Here is an 11,651-nt window from a genome sequence, read left to right on the forward strand (position 1 = left end):
TTTGCAAGGTGGGCTGATGACTTATTTATTTATTTTTTTTGTAACGGCATGAACAATGAGAGGTGGTGGATTGGCCAGATGCTGGCCGATGTGTAAATATAACTCAGTTGTTTGGTGGTGGCTATGGCGGAGCTTCCACAGAGGCAACAGGTGGATGAGGGAAGGGGAGGCAGGAGGAGGAGAGACCCGAGGCAGCCGCTGGTCTGAGTATCAGGTGAACTGAACTTCAGGTAAGAAGTTATGACCTGCAGTCCATCTGGGTCAGATATAAACCAAGTTTAGGTGGAGTTTATTTTTGTTGTGCTGACTTTTTACAGTCAGTTACAATAACTCGTACTGCGTGAGCTAGCATAACGTTTCTATACAGCTGTTCGGTTGCTATGATGTTACTGATAGTGAACTTTATTTTATTCATAAGGTTAATTAGTAGAGTTGCCAACGACTCCTTAAAAATGGAATGGTCCCTCATTCAGAGAAAATATTATGCACTTCGTATTGAGCTGAGAAGAGACACAGTTTGTCCCGTACTTTAGCTAGAATGGAAAAAGACACAAAGCTGGAGTTATTCTGTCTTTACGCTGCACAGCTGCCTCTTCTCTTATCTCCCCCCCCTCCCTCCCTCTTCTGTTGCTACTTCAATCATGAAACTGATCAATGATCAGCTGATCGGCTTTTCTCTCTTGTTTGTTTATCGCCCACTTTGCGCCAGAAACAGGAAACCAGGGGAGGTCCCGCTAAACAACAGCAGTACGTTTAAGCTTGATCAGCTGTTGTTAGAAGTTATTTAATATTAATTTCTAGTATCAGCTGATGTTTGCTGGAGCCACAGCTGTAAAAGCTGCTGGTCATGATGTCGGTTTGGATATCTGGTGAGAGGGAAACATGAAGATGAAACCAGGAGATGTCCTCACTGAATCATCAGAGCTGAACAGGTGATGGAGAAACAGGTTTACCTTTTAGGTGACATGAATGAGTTGAAGTTATGAACTGTTTCTGAGAGACAAATAACATCAGGATCCTTTTCTAAGTAGCTGACAGCTGGTAACTGTGCAGGGGCGGATCTAGCAAAGTGTTGCCAGGGGGCCAGGTAGGGCATTAACAGGGAGAGGGGGGCACAAACAAATACTTTTCTTTCTTATTCTCATTTCAAATATTTAGCTTTTATTAAATAATTATCTGAATCTTGCAAACAAAGTTTTTATCTGACGTAAAATGTATAGAAATCATACATATACCAAAAAGACAGTGTACATCACTGTCACCACAGCATTTGTTTTCATTCAAAGGCTTTATGGCTTTAATACCTGGTGGGCCGGTCTGTAGTGAAAATGCCCAATTTTTTGTCCCAGTCCAGCCCTGCAGGTTAATACTGGCAGTGTCACCATGCCAGCTGACTGTATTTCATCATCAGCCAGTGTTGTTCTTTATACATCAATATTACCAAAGTTTACCATAAGGCAGCATATAAAGTATTTACTCGCTTTCAGGTTTTATTCAAATGTTAGTCTTTTCATTTGTTTCCCCACTTTTTTCCTGTTTCAAAATCAAACACCAGTTTGTGAGAAGATTATCTTCTTTTTTTAATAGGCATTGGTTTTGCATTGGCATTGGCTAATTTGCCAATTGTATGTTAAAAATGTTCGTATTTTAATATTCAAAAATGGTTTTGCCCAAAACATATGTGCACTATATGTCAGTAAAAATACTATGCAAATATTGATGTCTTGACTGCTGAATAAACACTGACTGATTGTATCTCTTGTACTTTATCAACGCAGTATCTAAAAACTTTGCACTGTAGTGGTTAAAATCTCATTCTAATAAGAGTTAAAAGTGCATTCGGTTATTAGGTTTATAGGGTTATTGAATTATGGTTAACAGTTGGTAGAATTGTTTTTAACATTATCTACCAATTACATCTGCCACCCTTCTCCAAATCTGTGCCCCTACCTGGCCCCCCCAACAAAATTTTCTAGACACACCACTGGCTGGTGGATCTTGTAGTGAGACTGTGAGCTCAGTATTTAAGAGCAGTGGAATATCTGACAGTAAAAGGTAGACATGAAATTAATACACGTGGCTTTAGGTTTCCCTTTGTGTTAGGACGGGTTCACTCACAGTTTGCTGAACTGCTGGAGTTCATGCAAATTACTTTTCCACTGAACAGTGGACTTTTTCTGAATCTCATGATATTTTTGTGTTGTTCAGACCTCAGACAGCTTCTCTGTTTTGTTTTTACAGATCATGGTGAAATTACCACTGTTACACAGAATAATGTCAGAGGTAAGAAAGATTTTATATGATGTGTGTGTTTTTGTAGCTGTATTAAATCCAAACTGACTGAAACCTGTTTTTCTTGCAGTCAGCACGACTTCTGCTCCTGAAAATACAGAAACCTTGTTGCTGTACGTGTACTCTGCTGCTGGGGTCACCTCATTTGTCATCACAGTCATAATCATATCTGTCATATCAATGCGAGGCTGTAAAGGTGAGGTGTTCTTTCTCCTCTTCAAAATAAAACATCACCAGACGTACTGAATACTAAACATGTAAACTGTCCATCCTGCAGAGAAGCCAAAGAAAGACAGTCAAGCTGAAAATCAGGTAAGATATAAAATATTTCAAGGTTATCACATTTTTCCATCAATAATGTTAACCCACAAACATTTTTGAATGTTTAAAGCAGGTGGAGATCCCCATGATGGATCAATTCTTTTCAAAAGTCATCTTCAAGCACTTGGAAAGAGGAAGCCCCTCTGCTCTGCGATCTCGGAGCTGTAACAAGGACACCATCATCGTAACTCAATGAGCTGACATTATCAAGATATGATGAACAGGCATATTGACCAAGGAGGGCAATATGCCTGTTCGAGGAGGAGAGCAGCTATGTTGTGTTTGCTGCTCCCAACCACAAGCTGTACAATTAGCAGGTGATGCAAAGATTTACTTGAAGTGTAAAATACAACCTGTAAACCATAAGCAGTCATCTCCAGGGCTGAAAAATGATGTCCAAGTGCCAAAGCCTGCAGTTCTTATAATGTCCACTTGAGGCGGTCTCAAAGTTTACAGCAGAAATAAACATGGTTACAGGATGGTACAAGAAAATGGTTTTGGTCTCTGTGGCTAATTTCCCAGTTTATTTCATTAGCTTGTCAGAATCCTGGAGTTTTCGATCCAGCCTTTTCAGTTTTTCTACTTTCAATTTCTGTCATTTTGATTGTTTCTGTCTGACTTCTAGTCATATAATTTTTTTTTTTTTAAATCTGTACTAGTTATTTCTTGTTGATTTTGTTATATAGCCTAAGGCTTTTTTTCTTGAAGTTTCTGTCTTCTGTTCCTTATTTTAGTTTTTTTCGTCCCCATGTTTGTCCATATCTTGTTTATTCTCCATCATATTGTTAGATGTTCCTTTAATTACCTACTTCCTGTTTTATTTTGCTAGTCTTGCGTGTGTTGTGTTCAGTTTTGCTTTTGACTCTGTTCAACTGTCTCATTCTCCCCATCTGTCTCCACTTCCCCTAATTGCCCTTCTTTGTACATAAAGTTGCTCTCTCTCCTTGTCCTTTATCAGTGTCTGTTCTATCCTAGTGTTGTTAGCCTTAGTATGTTTTCTAGTTTTTGGTTCATTGTTCATTTTTTTTGTTTTGTACAACCTGCTGTCAGTCCACAATAAATGGCTTGCTTTCCGTTACATTAAGTGTGCATCTGATTCACTCCTCATATTAAACACCTTGAAACAGCTGGATAAGTTTCTTTTAAATCTTATTAAGGGTTAACATCTGTTTTTAATGGTTAGCTTTTAGCTTTACCAACAGATACTCTAAGGCAGGGATCCCCAACCCCCCCCGAGAGCTACTCATGCTTTCTAATATTTCATACCTCATTTCAACTCAAACAACCCAAAAAGCTTGTTTGTCCTGAATATTTACAAAATTATGTTGTCCACAACTTACATTTTGCATTAACACATCAAAAAAATATTTAGTTCACTTGCAAGTGTCAGGGCTGACTGAACAGACTCCTATGAAGACTTGGAATCAAAGCAGAAAACAGTCTTTATCTACACAAAGCACCAGGTGAACTATACAACGTGAGGGGACAGACAGGGCTCCAGGGATCCTCAGCAGGTGGAGGGAAGAAACACACTCTCCACACTTGCTCTTTGATCCTCACTCCCTTCACTCCACACGCTCCACTCCCTCACTCAGTTGCTCCATTTCTGCACTCCAAATCTCCTCACGCAAACTGGCTTCACTCCAAAGACACAAGCGCAGTCATTCAGGAAACACAGGAGCAGGTCCAGGGAAATGAGAGAATTACCACTAGGAACACCAGGGATCTCACTAAGCTGGGTTTCACTAACCAGGGGTGGATCTAGAGAAATTTTCTTAGGGTGGCATGAGAATGGCATGGAAATCAAATGGGGTGGCAAAATCAAAGTCTTTTTAAAAACACATATGCAGGTGTTACGTATGGTTAAAATGACTAAAATCCAGTAAATATACACGTTTCATATAAATATAGTCTATAACTTAATTATTTCTGTAGCCCACATAATTAAACACTTTAGTTAAATAACACATTTGAATGTTGATTTAATCTACTGTATAGCCTGTATAATAAATAAATATGTAGCCCAATAACTATAAAATCCAGAAAGCTACAAAACACGGGGCAGTTCATTTACAAACACAAGTCTAATTTAAGTTGAACTGTTTTTTGTTAGAAAAAAATTAAATTGTTACATGCTTAAATTTACACAAATTTACACTGTCGTGAACAAAAAGTTAAACCTAATTTTTCATGATTTGTTGGGTTACCCCTCTGAGGTCCAAAATATAATTGGCCTTTTTTGACTACTTTTGACCTAGTGCTAGTAGCCCTGTCACTAATGAGAGTCAGTAACGGTCCAGTGATGAGACCGTAGACTGCCAGGTAATGAGCCTCAGGTGTGTGACTACAGCCAGGTGCGTAGGCCAATGGCGGGAGCCCGAGATTAGCTCTGCCCAGGCAGTCAGGAGACAGAGGAATAGGGAGGAAGAGCAGGAACAAAATCAAAACAAAAACACATGTAGCCTCACTAAGTCAGCTGGGTAGACACAGGGACACTGACACCAAGTGCATGTTGTATGTCTGTATACACTGCAAAGACATGTATCTCACACTAAATTAAAACAGAGCAGATATAAAGATATTACTTATTCATTCATATCCTTCTTCCACTTCTCAAGAGTTTTTTTCTTTTTTAATCTTCGCCTTGTAACTGTAGGTTACAACTGTCAGGGAAGCAAGATCAAGAAGCAACCCTTCATCAGATCATAGTGTGGTATCCTCCTCCCTCATTTCCCAGATGAATGAAAGAAAGCACTTTGGTATCTTACCTCGACTTAACCATCTGACTTCAGTATAGAGGAGGAGATCCCCAAACTCAGCAGAGCATTCCTCCAGTAAGCTTCGGTGTTGCTTTGCCTTTGCTCAAATGGAGCTATGTTAAATTCTCCCAATTCTTTTTGATCTTTGGGCTGAAGGAAGGACAATACTCGGTGTATAAATGGTCAATCAACAATCTTTCATTCCATACAATTCAACACTTTATGAGCATAAACCATCCGGAGGGGAGATGAGCGCGGGAGGGTGTCCGCCTGATCTCGAAGTGTCTGAGCGTTCCACACATTCTTATAGCTTAAGCCCCCCTCCACCTAGTCATAAAACCTAAACATCCACATTCTTTCTCTCTCTCAGTGAGCCTAAGTTATGACCTTGGCTTCCTGTGCAGTATGTTCTGTTCTTTTCTAATCAGACAAATAAGGTGATGACTCTCTGAAAACAGTATTTCTTATAACTCAGCAGTATAATGCATCATAAAACAATATCATTCATTCACAATAAATGAGCAGTCTATGATGACTCTGATGACATCACTCTGATGACATTGCCATTATTAACAACAGGCAGCACGACATGGTCAAATTCCATAACTTTTGGGCATATAGCCTGTTGGTAAGTGATGCAATGACAGTTTAGAAACTAAACTCCTGAGTAACAACCTGCCACAGCAGTTGTCAGTTGTCACAGACACAAGCTTTTCAACAGGCATGTTTGGGTTTTTTTTGCAAAGTAGTCTTTCAGTGATTGTAAATATCTGCTGCTCTGCCTGTAGTTTTCAGTTGAAATAAAAAAGTCACCAAACAACATCTGAATGAAAACAGCCAGCTGACTCCGCACACTGAATTAAAAATGATTTGCACCTATGCATGTCCAATTCCAGCTGTTATAATGCATCTGCAGACATTGCAGACATTCTCCTTGGCACAATATTTGCACCAAGTACACTGGCAATAACAGACAAAGTTTCTGTAGTACTTTTACGGTCACTGGATAACGGCTACGTCTAATGTGTCTAATTCATTTTCTCTCTTCGGTTTGGCCACCCGTCCACACTGCGACGGCGTTTTCCCCAAGGAAAAACACATAGATTTTAAAACGGAGCTGTCCCGTCGCAGTGTGGACACTCAAAAAGGCGTTGAACACGTTGACACATTTTAGTCATGTGATGCAGTCATGTGACCAATTAAACAAAGAGGGCATTGTACAGCAGTTGTTTTGATTGCTCTCAATTTTGACAACCCTAAAAAAAGATTAATATCAGTTTGTACATGCTCCAGATAGCTTTTCTTCAAATTCTTTAATTCTCACTCGCTTTTGCGCATATGCAGGACTTGAACGTAAGTGTTTTGGGCCGTTTCAATGTGGACGCACAACTCTGTGAAAACAACTGAAAACGCTAATGTGGACGTGGAGCATTTTCAGATGAAAACGCCGTTTTCAAATCTATCCAGGCTAGTGTGGACGTAGCCAACATTTCAGCCATGCAGTCATGGCCTCGTTTACAATCCTGCCATCAGTGAAGGGCTTTTTGTGCTTTGTTAAAATATGTTCATTCAGTCATGAGCTGCTGTAACATGAAACAAGTGGCTGAATTGGCACCTCAGCATACACTCAAGTTCTTTAGAAACTTGCTAATGAACTACTGATTTTATTCAGGTGTGTTGCAGCAGGGACCCATGGAAAGGTTTCAGGACACCGGCCCTCGAGGACCTGACTTTGACACCTGTGCTCTACGCCCAAGTTCAGTTGACAGATGTATTTACATAGATGCGCCACCTGCAGGAAGGACTTCTAAAATGCATTAATAAATAGGTTTTGCAGGAGGTTAAAAAATATTATCCACGCTAATAGAAGACATTCTGTTGAATTGTTGATTTGCTAAAATGCTTGTGTGTTTTTTCTTTTGCAAATTGCTGTTATTTCCAAAATTTTGTATCGGCCTTATTCCTGTGTGCTGCAGAGCTCCAGTGTTGCTACAAAATGATGTTAAACAGCAGCATAATTGTTCTGTTGGCATGCTAGTTCAACACCAAGAATGTGGGTGCTGTTATTTTCAGCCAATGCTATGCACACAATCATCCTGCCATTAACGCTCACTGGTTTATCAAATGTTTATTAACCTGCTACTTAAATTAGTCTCAGTGGTTGTCAGTGCACATCCATGACATCCGTACTGTTGTGAAACCACACCTCTGATAACAGTTATGGTTTACACACTGTCTGTACCATATCAGCTATCCACTCACTTTCCAACTACATTAATGTAGTTGGAAAGGTCAAGGCCAGAGATCGCCCGGCCTGGAAATGCATTGTTGACCAAGATGGAAACCTTCCCTGCCAACCGCCGGTTAGGGACAAAAGAAAGAAGAAAGAACTAAATTGTTGACTGATGAGCTCCTGTAGTTTTAGTGATTCATTTGGAAGTTTAGGATGTAATATTAGTCATTTTGTGCAATTAAATAATAATGATTTTTCTATATGTCTCATTTTAATTAATGAATTATTCTCATACTGTGTTCGTGTAAAGCACTAAAGTAAAAAAAAAAAACAACTGAAAAATACACCAAGGTGTGTTGGTGCTGTGGTAGGTACATACTGGGTGTAACACTATTATGCATCCAAAGACCCCTGTAATCAGAAACAGGAAGTGAAGTCAACCATATATCATGCACTGTCACATACAGAGCACATACAGGTTTTACACAAGTACACAGCTGGTCCCTTAAATGTCTGCCATGAAACATTACTTGTGCCGGACCATCCTCTATTTGCTGATCTTCGCAGTCCTCATTATCACTCCGGATGCTCAGAGTAAGTGATTCTTACTAACTTTAAATGGCTCTATTTCAGTCTGAACCCTGCTGAGTTTAATATTTGCATTGTTACAGGTGGAAAATGCAGAAAACAACTACACAATTTTAAATATCCTTTACTGTTTACCTTAAATGTTAATTCAATGCACACGTCTAGTATTTTTTTATAGTATTCTTAAGATGCACCAAAAGGCTTGACTGCACAGCGCTCACACCCTCTGTCTACCAAAAGCCTCAACACGAAGGACAAGACGCTGTGAAATGGTCTTTGATGCTATGATGTAGATTTTAGCTCAACATGTGAATGACTTTTAGACTTTTTCTGGATATGTTAATAGTAGCAGCACAATACCATCCATTTACTGTGCCAATCTTGAATCAATATAAATCTGAATTTAAAAAAAAAAACAACCTGATGATTCTTTTAACAAATCTTTAATGTACTGAAGGACTGGACTCATTAAAGGAAACTTATATTTAACCACTTTGTGAACATTTTGTTCCAAATCCTAAAAACAGTCAGACTCTAATATTCCAAAGTTTAAAAAGCTTAAATCTGTTTGTTTCTTTTTTTAAAGAATTTGTTTCAGTCAACTCAGAGCAGCAACGTGCTCAAACCACAAATACACCACAGACTGACTTTCTAACCTGATTGTACTGTTTAGTGACACAGGTGCAGCATGCAAACCTATAAAGCTTTTTCTGTGATCTAATTCAGATAGATTTAGAAAAACTTAATTTAGGTAAATATATACTCAGTATTTCCTAATCTATATTTTGTTGTTCTTGTTTCTGCAGGTGACTCTGACTGTTCTACAGAAATTAGAATATGTCGCAACACAGTTCATAATGCCTCACTTGGACATCAACTTAGGATTAATTGCACAGTTATTTTTTGCAGTGATTCACCACCAACAGTAACCTGGTATAAAGTTGAGAAAACAGATGTCCCCGTCAATGTCAGCAGTGACATTAAAACAGAGTGGAAACCTTTAAACAAGTCAGCAGGGATCTTCTATTTGATCTTCCAAAACATTCTCAGAAGTAACTCTGGTCAGTATCAGTGTCATGGTGGAGGGAGTATGAGTCATGCAATTACTGTCAATGTCCACGGTGAGTGAACCTTTTTGCACATCAAGACTAAATGATGACTACATGATTTTATTTTTTCCTGCTACAGAATAATTCATTCAACATCCCTCATTAATTCTCAGATAATCTGATTTATGATATGATTTCTGAAAAACAAACAGCTCAAATCTTTTTCAGATAATGTGAAGCTCACCACAGCTTCGTGGACAACTTTGGCACCAGGTAAGAAACCTCCGTTTACCGTTTCGCTTGCCTCATTTTGGTAACATTATGTTTCCCACCACTAATTTTTATATCACTGCTTCTTTGATGCTACATCAATCGTCCTCTGATTTCTTGCAGTGAATACAACTTCTGCTGACACTTTCTGGCCAGTCATATACCGTGTTGTTGGGAGTGTGGTGTTTGTCACCGTAGTAATATTAATGTGTGTTACATCGAAGCAAGGTTGCAAAGGTGAGATGTTTGGGTTTGTACATAGAGGAACTGGTTGTGCTGCTGAAAGGATAAAGTTTAAACCGAAAGATAGTAAAAAAAACCCAACAATTAATTATTTAAAATTGCACATAAAGTTAATACTTATGTTATGCTGTGCACATTCACTATCATGATCCTGAGAAGATGAACTGACTTCCTTTCATCTGTGTTATCCAGGAAAACCGAGGAAGACAACAAAACCAAGTCAGGAGCTCTACACTCATATCTATGACAACGATGTATGATGACGATCCTCATGTCTGAAATGCTGTAAAATCAGTCTGTGAAGCCCAGTTTATTATAATCAGCATATTTTACTGATGTGTGAGCTAAGCCTTGCTACAATTTCTTATTTAAATACTTTAAATTTACTGGCGTCTCACTGGTGTGTGTTACCGTGTACCCAGTTTAGCATTTTTTGAATTCCTGTAAATCAAATCAAACTGTAGAAGTGAAATTTCCTACTTGAGAAACCACTATTGTTTAGTCTGCAAAGACTGCGGGTGCATGTGTGTGTGTGCGTAAGTGTGCACGTGTGTACGTGCGTGTGTGTGGTGTATGACACATTGGAAAGGTAATAGTTTTGCTTCCTGTACAGGTAACAGTTTTGCACACATCCTGTGCAAACAGAACCTTTGACTGTATTTATGATTGAATTAGTGTGTTTGCATCGCTGCTCTCTGTCGTTGATGATTAAAGAAACTTTTCTTCTTTGGTATTTGAGTGTCTTTGCATTTGGGAGCAGGAAGTAGAATTGAACCACACACCACATGAGCATATGTGAAGACAACGGCTCAAATGGTTTTACAGAAAAAGAAAAGGAAGATGTAACTCATAAAGTTAGCCTTCCACTCATTATCCCACAGCTGTTATTGCACTGAGAAAACTATATTTTACTTCAAAAGTTACTTGTAAAATAACAACAAAACAAAATACTTTGATGTGTCTAAAATAAACCACACTACAAGCACATTGCACAATGGCTACAATGCATTAGCTCATAGTTTGGAAAGTTTCCATTATAACCAGATGGTGATATTGTCGCAGCATTGCTCTATTGTGACAAACTAACCAAACGGCAATGAGACACTTGTGCAACATTGCAGCAATGTAATAAAACAGTAATACGATGTATTTTACAGGTTGCACCCATAATTTTCTATCACAGTTGGGGTAATGGTGTAATAATAACTGTGAAACATTTTAAAAAGTTGATGAAATATATTTAGAACATTCTTTTGTAACAATACAGCAATGCTCAGGTCCAGTGTTTTTGAGCTTAGAATATCAAGCATCAGAATAAGGAATGTTACTACTATGTTGCACCAACCCAGTGGTTCCCAAACTTTTTTTTGCTAGGCCCACCTTTGTTTTACAAGAAAAATGCCCCCCCCCCCACGCACAAACACATCCTCCAACCACACACACCCCTATTTTGCTCCATTGCGGTCACACCACAACATTTCGTAAACAATTAAGGAAATACAAGTAATCTGCAATAAATTACAGGTAGTAATAAAATAAACTACTAACTCTTTTACGCTACGTCCGCACCTACACGAGTATTTTTGAAATATTAACAAAATACTGTTACTGTTAATCTGACTATCTTCAGGTTTTACACGCTTACATACACACACGCAGTTACTGTCCCTCCATTTAGAAAGACACAGGTGTCACGGTGTGATTATTTTACGTGTAGTTATTTTTTTCCCGTGTAATAATATTCAACATTGCTGTCAATACATTTTTCCAAAAATGCCTCTCTGTGCAAAATGGGTTTAAAAACATAAACAGCTGTAGGATACTGTTTGTCTGTGATTTGAACCGGGGGAACAAATCGTGGCAGGATCAGGCTGATTTGTATCCCACTGTAACTTT

The 11,651-nt window shown here is 38.7% G+C and overlaps 2 long non-coding RNA genes across 2 annotated transcripts; one reads left to right on the forward strand and one right to left on the reverse strand.

Moving 5' to 3' along the window:
- Window positions 1-2,707, reverse strand: LOC146491899 (uncharacterized). The gene is made up of 2 exons (XR_014872535.1): window positions 1,192-2,707; window positions 1-675 (listed from the first exon to the last, which is right to left on the reverse strand). It is a non-coding gene; the product is annotated as an uncharacterized LOC146491899 (long non-coding RNA).
- Window positions 2,708-9,172: 6,465 nt separating this feature from the next.
- LOC146491900 (uncharacterized) lies at window positions 9,173-11,333 on the forward strand. Its single transcript, XR_014872198.1, has 4 exons — window positions 9,173-9,314; window positions 9,471-9,515; window positions 9,636-9,749; window positions 9,948-11,333. It is a non-coding gene; the product is annotated as an uncharacterized LOC146491900 (long non-coding RNA).
- The last annotated feature ends 318 nt before the right edge of the window (window positions 11,334-11,651 follow it).

Source organism: Neolamprologus multifasciatus, chromosome 23, assembly GCF_963576455.1.
Source record: "Neolamprologus multifasciatus chromosome 23, fNeoMul1.2, whole genome shotgun sequence".
Classification (NCBI taxonomy): domain Eukaryota; kingdom Metazoa; phylum Chordata; class Actinopteri; order Cichliformes; family Cichlidae; genus Neolamprologus; species Neolamprologus multifasciatus.